Source organism: Mastigoproctus giganteus, chromosome 3, assembly GCF_048544385.1.
Source record: "Mastigoproctus giganteus isolate SK-2022 chromosome 3, ASM4854438v1, whole genome shotgun sequence".
NCBI lineage: Eukaryota > Metazoa > Arthropoda > Arachnida > Uropygi > Thelyphonidae > Mastigoproctus > Mastigoproctus giganteus.
The window spans coordinates 219,362,335-219,381,664 of record NC_143577.1 but is presented as its reverse complement, the minus strand read 5'-3'; the positions used below and the strand labels follow the sequence as shown (position 1 = coordinate 219,381,664).

Below are 19,330 nucleotides of genomic sequence, written 5' to 3'. Positions count from 1 at the left end.
CTTCAGAGCATGACTTCCTGGAGGCAGCAATAATTCATAGGATACACCTGGCTTGTCCTGGGATATTACTGAACATATATAACACCTGTCTTGCTCAGTGACTTTTTCCTGGCAATCTGAAAGAAGGTAGTGTTCAAGATCATTTTAAAAAGCCCAGAGAAGCCCATGGACAAGCTACATGATTGTGAAAGGATTCAGCCTCCCTTCACTCCAGATGAGCTAGAATTACGATTACAAGCTACCAAGGATGGTAAGGCTTCAGAGCATGACTTCCTGGAGGCAGCAATAATTCATAGGATACAAGTGGCTTGTCCTGGGATATTACTGAACATATATAACACCTGTCTTGCTCAGTGACTTTTTCATGGCAATCTGAAAGAAGGTAGTGTTCAAGATCATTTTAAAAAGCCCAGAGAAGCCCATGGACAAGCTACGTTCATATCACCCTGATAGTACTTTTACCTATTTTGGGTAAAGTGTTGGAGAAGACTGTCCTGGGTTTAATGGTGTAATACTAAGATGGCCAGGGCTTTTCCTCAATAAAACTATGGGTTTAAGTGTGGCTCCTTGGCTGAGGATACCATACACCAATGCTTACCACAACAAATGAACATCTTGGGCAATATGCCCTGGGCTTGTTCATGGACTTTCAGGGGACATTTGATGCTCTGTGGTGGGACAGTGTCCTCTACAGGACTAGAGCATTCAAGCAAATTCTACTGCCTTCTGAAAGATTATTTGCACCATCACCAGGCTCTTTTAAGAACTTATATTGACCAGGTTAGGTCCTTAGGGCAAGGCTGCCCTCAGCGGTCTGTACTGGGGCCTATTCTTTGGAACTGGGTACTTGGTGAGTTCCTGAGTTCATATGATGTTGAGGGTTCTGACATTGTGGCTTTTGTAGATGACGTGTGTGTGTGGGGGGGGGTAACTCCCACAGGGAACTGGAGGTACAAGGGACTGCCTGCCTTTCCCACTTTCTATCATGGGCTGAACTGCATAAGCTACAAGTTTCTGTGCACAAGTTGGAGGCTGTGCTGCTGAAGAGACTCCTCAGCTGAACATGACCCCCCTGTTTGTAGGTCTGGGGCCTTCTCACTTCAGGTAGTCAAGAGGACCATATGCCTTGGAGTTTGTCTGGAGGAGTGGTTGAGCTCTGTAGCACATGCCAAATGTCTGAGGGACAAAGTAAAGCGGATATATGCCAAGTTCCAGTGAGTCACCCATGTGAATTGGGACTTAAAGGAGGAGCCCTCCCCCTCCTTTGTGACAATGTATGCGCCCAATCCTGGCATATGCAGTTAGGGCTTGGGGAGGCACATTGAACATTTCCATGTTGGTAATACTCCTCTCTGCTCAACGTTTTGTTCTTCTGGGCATCACTACAGCTTGTAAAACTGTGGCTACTGAGGCACTATGTATCCTTGCAGGCAAGTATCCTGCAGCCTTGCTGGTGGCCAGGTCTTCTTTACATTTTGCCCTGAGGAAAGGAATTCCCTGGCAGATTTTTCGTGTCTGGCCAGGGACGGCAGCCTCGATATTTCATCTGAGCAGAAGAGAATCAATGACGAGCTGGGTATCATATGGCAGGTGCAATGGACCAACTTTGAGAAAGGAAGGTAGCTGTACTCCTTTATACCCTCCATTCATGCTGTCAACCGATGGCAAAGTTCTTGGTTGCAGTTTGGGTTGGTGTCCATGGCCATTCTGACTGAACATGGTCTGAGATCAAGGCTGTTTTTCAGCTGGGGTTGGTGCCGTCAGACCTGCGCTACTGCCCCAGCTGCATATGCAAAAGACTCACTCTATCCAAGAATCTGCTTTGGTGAAGTTGTTGACAAGGGACATGTTCAACAGGTTTGTTGAATATGTCACCAAATTTTTGATAGACCAACTTTTCTTGTTAGGTAGTAGTGACCTACCTCCTCCTCAAGTAGGGATGGCAACTGAAGGTGAGGATGTGATGGCCCATCCCCACTGTGAGGCCAAATGGTTATGAGCTCTTTAATCACTTTTGTTATTTGAACTGACCAATGGGTTCTCTGCGTTAATTGCTATATAACCATTTGAGTTCTGACACAGATAAGAACTAGTCGCACATGAGTGAGAGCCTGAGTGGTGACTAAGATGGTTGCTCATTTAAATGACAAATGTCCTTTCTGTACAGATTAATATTGTTTCTAAAATTGACCAAACATAAATATGTCCTTCCTGTATGGGTGAGGAACCTCCCAATTCCCACTCAGCATTATAAATGTACGTCCTTTGGACATGTGGATAAGTATTGCCGAAGTGATGGCTTTTGTGGTCACGGTGCTGGACGTGGCCATTCTTTTACAGATTTTGCTAATCAGGATCAGACTTCCAAGTGTGTCAACTGTTGGAAGAGGAAGGTCCCCTCTGACCACACTGCCATATACAAGGTGTGCCTGGAGTTTGTACACGCTCTGGACAAACTTAAAAGAAGAACTGATTATGGAAAGTAGATGTAAGTACACCATAATGCAGATTAATGGTCAGAGGGCAATAAATGTTGCCTCACAGTTGGCACTTGCTATTGAGGAGACTAGAGCCAATCTGATTTTATTGCAAGACCCATATGTGCTGCAGGGACATGTGGGATATCATAAGTGTTATCGAGTGGTGGAAGTACCAGGTTACCCTTCTGCTGCAATATTAATAACTGACCCAGATTTTACAGCTTTTTTATGTGAATCATAGCAGTTTGCACAGAAGTGATTAGTGGCCTTAGATCTATCTAGTTTGTAACCTAGCATTGCAGACCATCAGAAACTATTAGTCGATACTTGGAGTATCTGGAAAGGCTCCTGCTGACACTGGGTCATGCCAATATCATAATGGACAGGGACGCAAATACAGGATCACCTCTCTGGGAAGGTGTGAAGTCCGATTAGGAAAGGATCTTGAGGATTTTTTATAATTCTCAGAGTTAAATGTTAAAAATGATTCTGAGCCAATGCCCATATTAGCAGGAGTACCCTCTTGATGTGTCCATGATGGCCTGTCCTATCACTTCGACACTAAGCCTGATGTATATCAGGCTTAGTGTCGAAGTTTGCAGGATACAAAGGTTGGCAGGGTTGTTAATGACAGTAATGGCAGTGTGCTACTGCAACAGGATCTAGAACATTTAGTCAGATGGGCTGAGAACTGGCAACTGAAGTTTAACATTGACAAATACAAAGTACTGCATATGGGTAGAAGTAATCCCAGAGGAAAGTACCAACTGTGTGGTACTACACTTAGGGAGTAGAAACTGGAAAAGACCTGGGAGTGATTGTGCAGTAAGATATGAAGTTTTTTGAACAATTGCAACAGGCTGCCAGAGCAGGTCATGGGGTACTGTCAATGATATACAGGAATTCTGCTAGCAGTGAAAAGGAAGTGATTATCCATTTGTACAAGGCAATGGTCAGGTCACACCTTGAGTACTGCATAGAGGTCTGGAGGCCTTATTTTAGGAGGGATGTAGAGTTGCTTGAGCATGTACAGAGAAGGGCAACAAGATTGGTGAGGGGAACGAAGCGGTCTTCTTACCAAGAAAGGCTTAAGTTCTGCAAATTAATGAGGGATGAGCATGGTGGCAGCAGACTTTTTTGTGAGACATATTATGAGACTGAGCTGGAGACTAGGCCCCTGCGAGGTGATCTGATTGAGGTGTATAAGGCCTTGGATGGGTTGAGCATGCTGAATTCTGATGGGATTCTTTCGCTTGCTGAGATAACGAATCTAGGGGGGCATAAATTCAAATTGAGGAAAAAGAGTTGTAGATAGATGTGTGGACATTTGCCTTTAGCCAGCGGGTGGTTAATTACTGGAACAAACTTTCATCTGTCGCTTTGGAAGTTCATAGCTTAAATAAATTCGAGGAGAAACTGGACAAACTTTCAGAGGGAACGGTTGTGTGAAATTGTTTGGTTTTTTTTTTTTTTTTGGCTGATGCTACATAAGCTCATATGCTTGCTTTCTTGCGTCACATGCCTCTATTACTAGTACTATCACCAAAAAGTGGAACATAGCTTTTTTTTACTTGCGAATGCATATAAAAGAATAATAACATGTTTACACTAACATATGCTGTAAACAGACCAAATTGCTGACAATAAAATGGTGCCTGAAGCCCTTCTTGAGCTCTGCTGCTGAGTGCATCATGCTGAAAAAGCGGAACAAGCACTGAACATAATAAACACAGATATAACTAAAAACCACCATATTAGCAGAACGCCGAGAAGCGGAATGCTGAAAAGTGGGTCCCTACAGTACTTCCAACTCAGTTACAACCCATTAGTTCGACTGCATCCTCAGCTAAAGATGATGGCAACTTATTAACATCCTACCTTTCTTCCGACCCTTGTATTGTTAATCACCTCTTTCCATACCAAACACAATTCACTCAATGTATCATGCAGTCTTCTAACATAATTCTCCAACTGTTCTTAAAACTTTGTTCACCTATGCTTTATGTTGCCTTTTTAAGTTTTCTTTTTCCATTAGTGTTTTTCCTGCTGCATGAAAATTTGCTTATATTCAGCAAATCTTCATTCAGTCTATCATCCACCAACTCCTAAAAAAACTATCTTGAAACCTTCCATCTGATCAATGACTGCCAATATGAATTCTGTAACTTTCAATCCATTGGTGATATAACAGCTTATGTTACTCACCTCTGGCCCAATTTAACGGAAAGTGTGACAAAACTCAATAAGTTGCTCTCTGACATTTCCAAGGTGATTATCTTTGGTATAAAGGTCTTCTAAATCTCATCTTATGGACTGACATCTGTTTTTTGCAATTGGTAACCAGTTTTCTCTCTGACTATGCTGGATGCGACTGTAGATGGTTCTCTAACTTCTCAACTAATGCTGATTTCCCTCAATATAGAGTTCTTTCCCCTACTCTTTTACTCTTGTATATTAACAACCTTTTTTCTGCTGGCTGGAAATGTTATTCATAGTGTTTCTGATGATAACACATTATGTTCCACTTTACAATTTGAAAAACATTGCACTGTATTAGCAGCTTTAACTTCTTGAATATACATACCAATTTGTTAAATGCTAATATCCAGGCTATTCTCTAGTGGGATGAAGAAAACTTAATTAACTTCAATCCCTCTAAAACTCAGTCTCATAATATGTCTCACAAAAAAGTCTGCTGCCACCATGCTCATCCCTCATGACAAACGGAATTTAGAAAAGATCCCATATCTCTATTGGGGATTATGCTGACTTCTAATCGCTCTCTCTTGCATATACACATCACAAATATTGCTTCCTCTGTATCAAAAAAACTGGTTTTCTTTCATGCAACTTTCATCTACTGACTCTGTGCAAATCTGAAATCTGTAATACCATGGAATATTGTTTCCGCATCCAGATTGGTGCTCCCAGAACCTCTCTCAAGCTCCTACATGCTATTCAAAAGAGGGCAGTCGGGTTAATTAATGACCCATCTCTTACAAAAGTTTCTTCACTCTCTGTCTAATAGGTTCTGTTTCTGATACATGCCTTTTCTATAGATACTTTCATGGGCACTGTTATTTTGAATTGGCATCTGAAATTCTACTGCTGTCATCCAAGCCAATCTCAACACATGTCCTGCCATAGCAAGTTGGCTCCCAGTGGACAGAGTTTATATTTGGTTCTTTTAGAAAGGTTTGTCAACATATCCCAAATTTCATTAAAATAAGATCAGTGCATTACAGTTAAGGCGTATTCATTATCATTAACAGGAGTTATGCTCAAGAAGTATTTGCCATGGATATTAATCACATAACCCAAGGGACTCACAACTGGTGTGTATGGGCTTGGCACACCCAGGGTCCCGAGCTGGATATCATCATTCTTCTCTCTTTTTTTTTTTTTTTTTTGGTGATTCCCTCCTACCTCTCTCTCTCTCTCTCTCTCTCTCTCCGGAAGCCTCCTAGAGAGTTACCAATAGGTTCGGTCCGGTGTACTAACTAGCGGCTGGCCTGCGAACACCGTTTTAGAGCTGTACCCTCGAAATGTAAGGAATATTGGATCTCGCCACGATGTTCATCATAACCTCAAAGGCATCAATCATACTGCATGATGGAAGAGATAGGGAAGGGTTGACCGGAACTTAGCTCTAGAGACTAAACATGGGTTCCACCACTTCAAGCCTCCAATTCTCATCAACTGGTGGTATTGCATCAACTGGTGCAATACCACCAGTTGATGAGAGTCATCTACTACCTAGTACTGCCTGGTAACATAAAGGGGCGGCATTCCTCCATATGGTGTGGGCGCCACACCTCGACCCCTGCTTACGTTGGTTCACACCTGGGTGGTCACCCACCATGTACTTGTGCATGGAGGTTATACTCAGGATTACTAACAGTCCCACCCTCATGAAGGTGCAAGCAGAGGATTTGGCTGCCACAGACTGTCCGGACTTCGCCGAAATTGGGTCCACTTGACTTGAGTGTCACACGAATATCAGTTCCATCAGCGTTTTAGACTCCCAGGTAGCAAGTACAGCTTGTCTGGCATATCTGAGAGAATCTCTCTCTCTCTCTCTCTCTCTCTCTCTCTCTCTCTCTCTCTCTCTCTCTCTCTCTCACACACACACAGAACTCAAATTTTTTTGGCTGGTGCAGCATAAGTTTCAGTCTTCCTTGCACCATATGGCTAATAATAATAGTACAGGCAACCCTCGTATAACACGGTAGTTAAGTTCCTATAAAACGTGTTGTGCGAAACCGTGTTATATGGGACTAAGAAAAAGTACAAAAAGGGAGTTACATTTCAAAAGCTAACAAAATACACTATCTTGTTAATAAAATATTAACAGAACTAACAAAAATACACTATTCTAGATTTCGTGTATCTTCTGTTCTCTTTAAAAAAATCAGTAATCTGGTTTTTTTTGCTTTTGCTTGACAAATCATTGTGAATTTCATTGTATGGAACTAAGCATTTTTGAAGCTCCCTTTTGAACTTTGGGCTCCTTTCATTCAAGAATCTATATTCAAAAATAAGATTCTAATTGCTCGGCTAACTTTATGCCATCCCGTATGCTTTTTAGTATAAAATTTAGAAGTTTAGAATTTTCTTCTGCCCTATCATTCTCTAAATTGATTTGGTTTTATTGTTATTATTTTATTATAATTAGCCATATGGTGCAAGGAAGCCTGAGGCTTTTGCTGCACCAGCCGAGAAAAAAAAAAAAAAAAAAAAAAATTTTTCTGAGTTACCCGAGAGAGAGAGAGAGAGAGAGAGTCAGAAATAGAAGGGAATCACCAAGAAAGAGAAGAATGATGATATCCAGCTCAGGACCCTGGGTGTGCCAAGCCCATACTCACCAGATGTGAGCCCCTGGGGTTAAATCTCCAAATTATCCACCAAATACGCTTCGCCAGCCTCTTTTTCTATCAGTAATTCTTGAATGTCTTCAGTAATCATATCTTCTTTATTTTTTGAGGAGCATTGGTGACTAAGGTCATATTGCTCTGCATATATTGTCTATAAATTGCATCTGTCCCAAGGTCAATTTTCTGTTTTGATGGACGAAAAACCATAGTTTTCGGAAGAAAAAAACCATGCTACCCTGGCCTGAGCCTGACTAACTCAGCACTAACTAAAAGCATTGACGGGATTCAAACTCAGGTCTTTTCCACCCAGTGTACGGGAGGAGAGCAATTTTATCGACTGCGCTACCCACAAGGGCTTCGTAGTCATATTATCAAAATAAACCCCTCCTACCGACGTAAAAAGTTCTACTATCGCACCCATTCCATTTTTTTTATTATTATTATTAGCTACATGGTGCAAGGAAGCCTGAGAGTTATGCTGCACCATCCAAAAAAAATTCCCAAGTCACCCTGAGAGAGAGAGAAGTAGAAGGCAATCACCAAGAAAGAGAAGAATGATGATATCCAGCTCAGGATCCTGGGTGTGCCAAGCCCATACTCACCAGATGTGAGCCCCTGCGCTTTCTGCTGGTCCGACCATATTTCTTGGATGAACTGACTGTGGCCATATATTTTTCCACACGCATTTAAGATTGACGGTTTTACTTCTTTATCGATAAAGCTATGATTCTGATACAGTCCACAATTGAGAAATGGTTCCATGCCTCCATTTACTTCAACAGATTCGGAATCAATTTTTTCCAAAATCCAATGTAATGATTTTCTGATGTAATGAATTTTAAAGGTGGATATAATGCCTTAATCTAATGGCTGAATGAAATAAGTTGTATTAACCTAGTACAACTGTGGTGGTAGAAACATAACTCCAACGTTTGGATAACTTAAATCTTTTGGGTGGCCTGGTGTGCTATCCAATAGCAATAAAACTTTGCAATTCTACATTTTTCCACAAGTTCAATAGCACAGAACATAACACGGGGATTTCCCAACAAAACAAAATACAGAGATTTCTCAATAATTTTTTTTGACTAGTGAGTCAATGGCAGAGATTCAAAAAGAGTGGAAATGTTGAAAAATTACACCCAACATAATAGCAGGGTTTTCCCTGCACAAAAGATCAAAAATACCCTGTTATGTGAGGTTTGCAGAAATTCTCTAACCGTGTTAGAGTAAAACTGTGTTGTGCGAGGATTGCCGCAATTTATCAATAGTGTTAGAAGAGCAAAACCGCGTTTGTAGAAGTGCTGTATTATACAGGGGTTGCTAGTAATAATAATACCCCAGGGGCTCACATCTGGTAAGTATGGGCTTGGCACACCCAGGGTCCTGAGCTGGATATCATCATTCTTCCCTTTCTTGGCGATTCCCCTCTTCTCTATCTCTGGGTAACTCGGGATTTTTTTTTTTTTTGCTGACGGAGCAAAAGCCTCAGGTTTCCTTGCACCATATAGGTAATAATAATAAACATCACCGTGTAATTTTCACATGATGGTAGCCATGAGGCTGGATTTGTGTAGCAGTGTTTTTTTGGGAGAGTGGCACAGGTGAAGGGTTAACCTGCTGACATGCAAGTTAGTACAAGAGTCCAATATTCTAATAAGTTTTCAAAAAGATTAGAGCAATTGTTCAATTTAACATAATGTTTCTCTGGTGGTGGGAAGTGGGGAGCTGGGATCACTATGGAATTGCAGTTTGTTCTAAAAGTGCAACTGCTTGTGTTTCACCGAACTTTTCCATTGAATTGAATTTGTCCATAAATGGGTAACATAAGCCAGAATATCACCAGTGGATTGATACTGACGGAATCCATTCTGGCAGTTGTTGATCAAACGGAAGGTCTCTAGATAGTTTAAGAGTTGGCAGTTAATTGATTTCTCCATTACTTTAGAAAGAGAAGTAATTGCAATGGGATGATAACTGGATGGGAGGGATTTGTAACCCTTTTTAGGAACTGGCTGGATATGAGCACATTTCCAAGCAGAAGGAAAAACACCTTTGGAATAAGAAAGTGAAAAAAGGTGGCAAAGAACAGGAGTAAGTTCAGGAGAGCAGGTTTTGAGAACAAGTGGAGACATACCATCAGGACCTGAAGCTTTCTTAGCATCAAGATTCGTCAAAATCCTTCTGACATCCTTTTGATGGAAGGCTACAGGAGGCATTAAATGGAGCGTGCTGGGAATGGTGGGATGTGTTTTACCAAGATCATTAATACATGAGGTGGAAGAAAAATGGGATGCTAACAGGTCAGCTTTATCCTTGGCTGAAGTGACAATAGAACTGTCTGGTTTTGATAGCGGTGGGAGCAGAGATGGGCAAAACTTCCATTAGGGCAAGAAGCAAGTTTTCTACTCTTGGCCTGTTCAAAATCTAGTTTGAACTGATTAATAACTGCTTTGCGATTGTTGGGAGCTCTGGCATAGGCAGAAAATGAAATAAAGAATTGGAAACAAGCCAATTATGATATGCAACGTTCTTCTCTTGAACAGCCTTAGCACATTTACTGGAAAACATTCTTTTGATCCTTTCTAGAAATTCTTCTATGTCCTTATTTTTAGGGAATAACTCCACACATGAGTACATTATTACAAATGAGGTTTCACCACAATTTTGAAAACAGGAATAATAACATCTTTCTTCCTGTTCACAAGTGACTTATTGTTCACTAATAACACACCAAGCCTTCCTAGTTTTCTACTTATACTGCAAGGAAACTTCATATCTGCTTGTATTGTAACCCTTAAATCTTTATCATCCTGAACCACATTCAATTCTGTGTCCCCTAGTCCAGTGCTACTCAGTTTGGTGTGCTGACTGTGCCGATCCACGATTGTTACCAGTCCGCGAAGATTTGTATTTCCAAAAGTACCAGTCTACAATGGATTGGAAATAAAATAAACTGGTTCTTTACCACAGATAGTTTGAGAAGCACTGCCCTAGTCTCCCGAATTTATTTTCTCCAAATGCAAAACCTTACATTTAGCATGATTAAACTTCAATTGTCATCTTTCAGACCAAATGTTTAAACCAACTAAGTCATTCTGAAGAAGCATAACCTGGTCCTAATTGCTAAATATTCTGCTTACTTTTAAATCATTAGACAGTGTTCCCTGTATATCTTCCATGATACGAGGGTTGGAAATAAAGTTCCCAGACACTCACGTTTAAAAATAAGTGGTGGTATGTTTTTATTTCAAACTTCCACCAACAAATGGTAGTACAAATACTGTCCAATAGGCTGATAGGTCGCATGAAACAACTAGTTTTATCAGTAACCTTAACATTCCATGTCAAGATTTTGCAATGGAGCAACGAGCGGATATCAAATTTTGCTTGCAATGAATGAATATCAAATATCTGCAGCAAAAATGTACCAAATGTTAAACTGTTTATGGTGATGATAATTTTGTACAGACCATCCTTTCCCTAAATATTCTGCACAATGATGACTTAGGGAAAAGGAAGAACTGTGCAGAATTTGTGTTGCTTCTGGATGAGCAGAAGCAACGAAGCATGTCATCAAGCAAAGACTTCGTCAAGACTTTTTAAGACAATCCTAATTTCCTCAACTTTACAGAAGTTCAGGATTAAGACAATACTGATCATGTTTTGCAACAAACAGGGTGTTTATATATGATTCATAAAGATATTGTACCTGAAAAAGGAGAGAGTCAATACTCTGTTCCACATACAAGTGCTTCAAAGACTTTTCAAGTGCATTTCTGGGTGAGGCCACAATTTTGAGAGAAAGGCAGCTGATTCTTGTTGCACGACAATGTCCCTGCTCATTACACACTGGTGAAGATATTTCTGATGAAACATGGCATTGTATAGATCAACAATCCACTCTACTTCCCAATCTAGAACCAGTGAACATCTTTCTCTTTCCTAAAGTGAAAACTGCCCTCAAAGGAAAGAGATTTCAGGATGTTGAGGGCATATGGAAAAATATAACCACCCAACTGAACATGATGTCTTTGGAGGCCTTTGCTGACTCTTTTCAGAAACTCTTAAAAAGCAGTGTAATAAGTGCATTCAATCAGGTGGTGATTACTTTTAATAAAAATAAAATCATTTTTCACTTTGTGTTCTTTTTATTGCACCAGTCTGGTAATTTAAACAAAATTGGACAAATTTAAAAAGCATCATGGCTTACTCGAAAAAGTTATTCCTGGTGAAAGTGGGGTTTTAATTGAAGAAGACTGTACCCATTGTAAAAAAACGGTATTGAAAAAAAATTATGGAGGACTAAGAGCACAAAGCCACATTCAATGTTGATGAAACAAGTCTATTTTTTAAATGTTTGCCAAAAGAAGACACTGCTTTTAAAGGTGGTAAATGTTTAGATGGTAAAAATAGTAAGGAGAGAATTGCAGTCTTGATTGGTGCAAATATGGCTGGCAATAAAAAACTGAAGTTTTTGCTAATAAACAAAAGTAAACAACCCCAATGTTTTATAGGAGTCAAGTCATTAGATTTAGACTACAACTACAACATCGCTTGGATGACAAGTGAAAATTTTTAACAGTGGATTTTAAATTTCGATAGAAATATACAGGTAGTTCTCGACTTTATGAGTTAATTCGTTCCTAGCGTGCACTCGTAAAGCGAAAACTCATAAAGCGGGAATTTATTTCCCATAGACATAAGGTTAAAAATAGGGGTTACATTCTCAACAATGAAATTAGTTAGCTAATTAATTTATGTTTAAACAATGATTGATTTATCGAAAGAAATGAAAATATAGCATGTAAAAGCAAGCAAATTATAATAATAAAGAAATTATTTACGACTTACAAATGTTAAAGAATGTTTATTTTTCATCATCACTGATTAAATGCACACTCGTTGATTACTCATTATTTGCTTGGCACTCGATTTGTTGCACAAGGAGTCAATATCTTCAGAAATGTTTCAAGAGGAGTTTGTTTCCAAGGTAATCTCTTAATTATAAATTTCGCGATTGCATGCATAAGCATTTTTTAACGGCACATACAAATTGCAACTAACAGGATTCACGCAGAGTAACACGTTTACAAAGCTTAAAAAAAAAAAGGAATGAAGAGAAGATTCTGAAAATTTATTTATGTTTTTTACACGATTGAAGATTTCAGTGAAGGGGAAACACATTTCACCATAATAACGTAAAAACCCACACAATTCCAGCTATCAGTACTTTTGCAAATGCAAGAAGATTGAGTTTACTATCTGTTTATAATTGCTTGCAGTAACAGAAAAGCTGAATAAACCGGAAAGTGCAAATTGTTTTTATTGTTTTATGGTAGTGACCTCCAGAAATGTGTTTTAGAAAAATATCACAAAGGCATTCAAAATTGATTCTTCTAATGGAACATATGATAACGATGAAAGTGTAGTGCATTTTAGTGATTTGAATTGGTAACTAATACAATTTACAAACCACGCTCATGACCTTTTATATGGCTTTAAGGTCATGCTTGTAACCTTAAAAATTACATTTTAGAGAGATAAATAGCTTAGTTATACAGCGAAAATTTCAACTTCTGAGATCTTGAAACAAATTATCAAAAATGAATTTGTTATTGGGTTCACATAACGATATTTTAACGATATGATGGCGTCTCTGGAACAGATTAATATCATAAAGCGGGGTACACTGTATTGTATAGCTACACACGTGGTTTGGAATGCGGTACTTATGAATATTTAACATTCATTTTTTGCAATTAATGTTCATATTTTCAATTTTATTGATACTTGGGGGAAAAAAACTCGTAAACACGGGAATTCGTAAAACGAGAACTGCCTGTAATAAAAGAAACAGAAAAATGTCGTTGATTGTCAACAACTGCCTTGCCCACATTAACTCAGTAATTTCAAAACTTACAAGTATGAAGCTTGTTTTCTTCCTTCTGAATACCTCGTCTAAACTGCAGCCAATGGACCAAGGCATTATCAAGAATTTGAAAATGCACTACCAAAGGCACATACTGAAAAAAATTATGCTGAGAATAGAAACCAACCAACCTATAGATTTGCAGATGCGCATATCAGAGTTGATGAAAGTGTGCAGCCAAGATGTGATGGAAACAATGATTAAGAATTGTTTCGCAAAAGCAGGTTTTGCTAAAACGATTAAGTGATGAATTACTACAAGACATTGAGCAACCTTGGGAAGAATTTCAAGTGAGAGGTTTGATCAGTGGAGAAATTGTTCTTGATGAATTTTTAGGAGTTGACAATAATGTCATAGTAACTGAATGACTCCAACATTTTGGAGAGTATTCAAAGAACTAGTGACAATATCGAAGATGAGTTTGATGAAAATGAGGGCAACAAAGGCAATGAGGGCAATATTAACCCTTCCAAAAATGAGATGTTGGCAGCATTTTAGTTGTGTCGAGGCCTTCAATGTGAACAAAATATATTTGAGTGTTTAAACAAATGCGAACATTTTTATAAACAATGTACAGTAAAATCCAGTGTACAACAAAAAATAACCAAATGTTTTATGAATTAATTCTTAAAAGTGTACTAACATATTGAGCACATCATGTAAGTAGTCATTTCTTAATATGTATGTATTATTAAATTAATTGTTTTAAAATGTTAGAAAGTTATTCATTCCCACTTATTTCTGATTTATTTTCCATCTTTTACTATATTTCTGAATGTTGAATTACAGTATTTTTCATTGTTGAAAAGGTCATATTTCTTTATAACGAAATTTCTGTTTAACAAATATTTTCAAGCGAACAATCGATTTCATTATATAGCAGTGTGACTGTGTGTGTGCATATATGTTTTTTTTTTTATTATATTTTACTTTATTTTGTTTAATCATTTGTATTAATAATTTTACTTTACAGTTCCTTCACCTCCAAATTGGCTTTGCAAATTAAGCCCATAATTTTCTTAATTAATCATAACTTTTAGGATATTAACATTCTTTTGCCTTTTTCATTTCTACATTACTTCTTTTTTCTACTATCCTTACGCTTCTAGTCCCTGACAATTTGTGTAATTCTCACCTGCAGCTATACAAAAACTTTCTTCAGATTTATTTACACTTACATGCTTATATATATATATATATATGAAATGAAATTCCTAAGAAAATTTCTATTGAGAAAACAAACTAATAGGGAAAAATAGCATTTAAGAGAAATGGCTTATCAATGAACAGGCTTAAGGTTTGTTTGTTTGTTATTTGGTTTTTAGGAGCATTAACAACTAAGGTCATATTGCTCCGGGAATATGCGGTGGTCATTCCCTGATCTTTCCGCATCCTCTGTATTTGGTGGTGACGGGCTCGAACCCCGGTGTAATCAAGAAGCGTGTGCTACGCACTGCTGCTCCTTCCCACCTGGCTACGGAGGCGCCACAGGCTTAAGGGAAGCAATATGTAACCCTAAAGTAACTTTTGACAACCTATAAATAAAAACTATAAAATAAAAAAAAAATCTTTAATCTGAAACTGGAGATTTCTCAAGTTCATTGAACAATGTGTTAACACACAAAGGTTGGTCTGGCATTAGGAAGCAAGCTGTATTAAAATTGCATGGTCCAGGTCAAAGGAGGAACCCCTTCCACAAAATGGTCTTCTTTTGCTTTAAATGCTAAAATATCCTGTGTGATTACTTTCAAGAATTCAACACCTAGTTACCAACTATGAAAATCTGTTTTCTTTCAGTAATTGTTTCCACACCTTTTTTTTAATTTATAAAAAAAAATTACAGGCCATGTAAATACATCCAATTGTTAGCATACATATTGTTAGATTGAAGCTGTATGTCATCACAGAACATGCACAGCTCACTGTTAACGATGGCTATCCTAAGCAGTCACAAGGAAAACCTGAATTCAAATAGTGCTTGACTGGCAATATCGGATTATAAAAATAAATGAAAGAAATTTTGTTTCTCACATTTATGTGTAACAATTGAGAATACTGAAAGTGAATGAAATATACTACCATGAAGATGGGGCTGAAAGAGTTGCAGAGAGCAAAGTATGTATCACATACAGCATTGAAGTTCATGCTTTCCTGTTCCCAGAACCTGTAATACAATAACACTTTTCGAACAGACACAAAGAGGTAATTATCACATTGCATAAGGCAATGTTTAGGCCACATCTGAAATGTATACATAGAAGTTTGAAAATTTCATTTTAGGAAGGTCATTGATCTATTGGAAAGGGAAATAGAGTGAGCCAGTACATCAGAGAGTCTTATAATGGGGGAATTTATATTCCCAGATATTGACTGGAATTTGTGGGCTGGTCACTCACACACTAGCAAGGCTTTTGTGGATTTATTGGATGATTGTTTTCTACATCAGCATGTTCGGGAGGCAACTAGAGGGAGTAATACTCCTGATTTGATTATCAGTAGTGATTCTTCATGGATTAAGAATCTGCAGATAAACGAACCACTAGGTGGCAGTGATCACAGTTTGCTGAAGTGGGACTTACTCAAAGAGGTAACTACCATTAGGGGTAAAGGGAAGGGTTAGTGCTTTCGTAAAGGCAACTACAATGGTCTGAGACAGTACTTAAATTCTATACAGTGGGACCAACTGATGATGTTACCAACAGCAAATTCAAAATGGGAAGCATTCAAAGAACTTATCTTGGAAGCTACTATGCTTTACATACCAACTAAGAAATATTGTTCAAGGTTTAGGCCTAAATGTATGTCAGTTGAACTAATGAGACATATGGCACAGAAGAAAAATGCATGGAATACATACAAATTAACACGTGACACAGAAGCCTATGATAGATATAAGTTGATCTGTAACCAAGTTACAAAGGAGGTTAGGCAGGCGAAGGCAGATTACGAGAAATCTTTGGCAAGGGATGCAAAGAAAACCAGCAAAGAGTTCTTTACTTATGTAAACTCTAGAAGGAAGGGGATGAATCAGATTGGTCCACGTGATATCGATGGGTCAACTGTAGATGATCCTGCTCAGGTAGCTAACAAACTAAATGAATATTTTGCATCGACATTCACACATGAGGAGTTATTCAGGAAGGGGAATGTCAGAGGTCTATTCAATTCTGGCAGTAAGCTAGAGAATCTTGTAATAACTGAGAGTAAAGTGGAGGAGAAATTGTTGAAGATAAACACAAGAAAGGCACCTGAGGTGGATGGGATCTATCCAGTTATATTAAAGGAGGCAGCAAAGTCAGTAAGCAAACCCTTAGCCATAATTATAAGAGTTTCCTTGGACTCAGGGGAGGTACCCACAGACTGGAGATGTGCAAATGTGACCCCAATTCACAAAGGAGGATCAAAGGCTGACACAAGTAATTATACACCTGTGAGTTTAACTTCTGTTTCAGGAAAATTAATGGAGGCACTGGTTAAAGAAGCACTGCAGGATCATCTAGACAAGACTTCAGTTATAGCTCGGACACAGCATGGTTTTGTTAAGGGGAAGTCTTGCCTGATCAATTTGATTGGATACTACGATGCAGTCACAAAAGAACTGGATGCAGGGAATAACTTTGATATTATATACTTGGATCTTAGAAAGGATTTGATACTGTTGTACATGGAAGACTGCTGCACAAACTGCAGTTGGGAACTGCACAAAATTGCTGCTATGGATAAAGGGGTGGTTGAGGGGGAGAAGACAGAGAGTGGTAATCAATGGACACTGCTCATCGTGGACTAATGTTATTAGTGGAGTCCCTCAGGGTTCAGTGTTGGGTCCATTATTGTTTTCTGTATTTATAAATGATATTGATGATAGTATATCAAGCTTAATGTCCAAGTTTGCAGGGTTGTCAAGGGCACTACTGACACTATGCTGCTGCAACAGGATCTGGAAAGGTTGAGCAGATGGGCTGAGAGGTGGCAAATGAAGTTTAACACTGACAAATGTAAAGTACTACATATGGAAAACAGCAACCCTAGAGCAACGTATCAACTCTGTGGTACTACACTGACATTGGTAGAGAATGAAAAGGACCTGGGGGTAATTGTGCAGGCAGATATGAAGTTCTCTGAGCAGTGCAGATGGGCTACAAGAGTAGCTCATGGTGTATTGTCAATGATATACAGGAATTTTTCTAGCAGGGATAAGGAGGTGATTATTCCCTTGTATAAGGCAATGGTCAGGCCACACCTAGAGTACTGTATACAGGTCTGGAGGCCTCATTTCAAGAAGGATGTAGAGCTGCTGGAATGAGTACAGAGATGGGCAACAAGATTAGTGAATGGAACAAACGGGTGCTCTTACGAAGAAAGGCTAAGTTTTGCAAATTACAGTGTCTGGAGACTAGGCACCAGCAAGGTGATCTGATAGAGGTGTATAAAGCCTTGAATTGTTTGAGCATGGTCAATGCTGATGGGATTCTTCCTCTTACTCAGAATAATCACCTGAGAGGGCATAAATTCAAATTGAGAAAAGATAGATGTAGGATAGATGTGTGGAAATTTGCCTTTAGCCAGCGGGTAGTTGGTTGGTGGAACAGACTTCCATCCCTTGTTGTGGAAGTTGATAGCCTAAATAAATTTAAGGCTCAGCTGGACAGGTATTTCGAACGAATAGAGGGGTCAAGTGGAAGTGTTTATTTATTTTTTTTTGGCTGTTGCTGCATAAGCTTGCTTTCTTGCATCAAATGCCTCTACTAATGCTAATGCTAATGGAGAAGAGCAACAAGATTAGTTGGGGGTATAAAATGATATTCTTACCAAAGACTTCTGCATATTGCACTTTAGAAACTAGGCATCTCTTGGTACTGTAACTGAACTGTATAAAATTTTAAAAGGGTTAAAAAAACTAAATGATGATGGCTTCATTACCTTTTCTCAGATGAAACACATAAGGGACGTAAATTTAAATTGGAAAAGGATGACTGCTGAATGATGTGTGGAATAAATCTTTACCTAATGTTGTGGAGATGGATAGTTTGAATAAATTTTAAGGTTTCAGATAAATTACTGGAAAAAACTGATTTTTTTTTTTTTTTTTTTTTTTTTTTGTTGCTGTATAAGCTTTGCATCATTTTGCCAATATTAATAATAATGACCTAAAATATTTGGGGGCTTCTGTTGCCAATGCTCAATGTACCCCCCAAATTTCCATTCACGTTTTTATTTAATCAAAAACAGGTATTGAATAGAGAATCCTAAACTTAAATTCTGATTTTAAAAATTCATGAGGCCAATTTCATACTGTCTAGTACACAAGAAAAGTTATTAATAGCAGATTCTCATTTTTGAAACAGCAAATCAAATTTCAATATTACTGACATAATTGCATTTATCGTTATTACAAATGCTAATATTTGTCTTTTGCGGTACAATTTCGCTTTTTTTTTTTTTTTTTATCTCATACGGCCTTTGTTGTTGGCAATATTTTCCTGCTTCTAAACAGGTCTTGCATACCACATACCCAGCCAGAGCTAATGGCGATAAGAAGGAAAACACACTGCCTGCAAGGTTAGAAGTTATCACAATACATCCAGTTCATCATTATTGGCTTGTAGCTTTGATGCGGTTAGCCACCAGGTGTTTATGAAACAGAGCTCTATCCCAAAATACTAAATGATTGTAAACTATTAAAAGAAAAAGAAACTTGCTTCATCTTTAGAGACATTTGCATTATGTTAACATCTGAGAATCTGATAAATGATTTTTTACATAAAAAAGCAACGTATAAAACTATTCGGGCATTAGATACATGCTGTACGGATCGAGCATAAATTGTTTACTTACTTTTTCTATTCAATTGGCAATGATGGCATCTGAAATGATTTTATTTCAATATACTTCATCGGTATGAAATTAACTGTGGCCGAAAAAGTTGTACAATTTGCCTATTTATTCCCAAAAACATGCTACACAAAAGTTCATCTTCCTCCTTGACTGAATCCCAAGGAAAACACCATAAATTTGAGAGAGGGGGGAAAAAAAAAACAAACAAG

General features: G+C 38.3%; 1 protein-coding gene across 2 annotated transcripts in view; it reads right to left on the bottom strand.

Annotated features, from left to right (window-relative positions):
* The window catches only part of LOC150088732 (inositol polyphosphate 5-phosphatase K-like), a 218,490-nt gene extending 199,230 nt beyond the window's left edge, over nucleotides 1–19,260 (bottom strand). For both annotated transcript variants that reach the window (XM_090370883.1, XM_090370884.1), the window contains exon 1: nucleotides 19,122–19,260. The gene's annotated coding sequence lies outside the window, so the exon portion shown is untranslated. The remainder of the gene's footprint in view (nucleotides 1–19,121) is intronic.
* Between the last annotated feature and the right edge of the window lie 70 nt (nucleotides 19,261–19,330).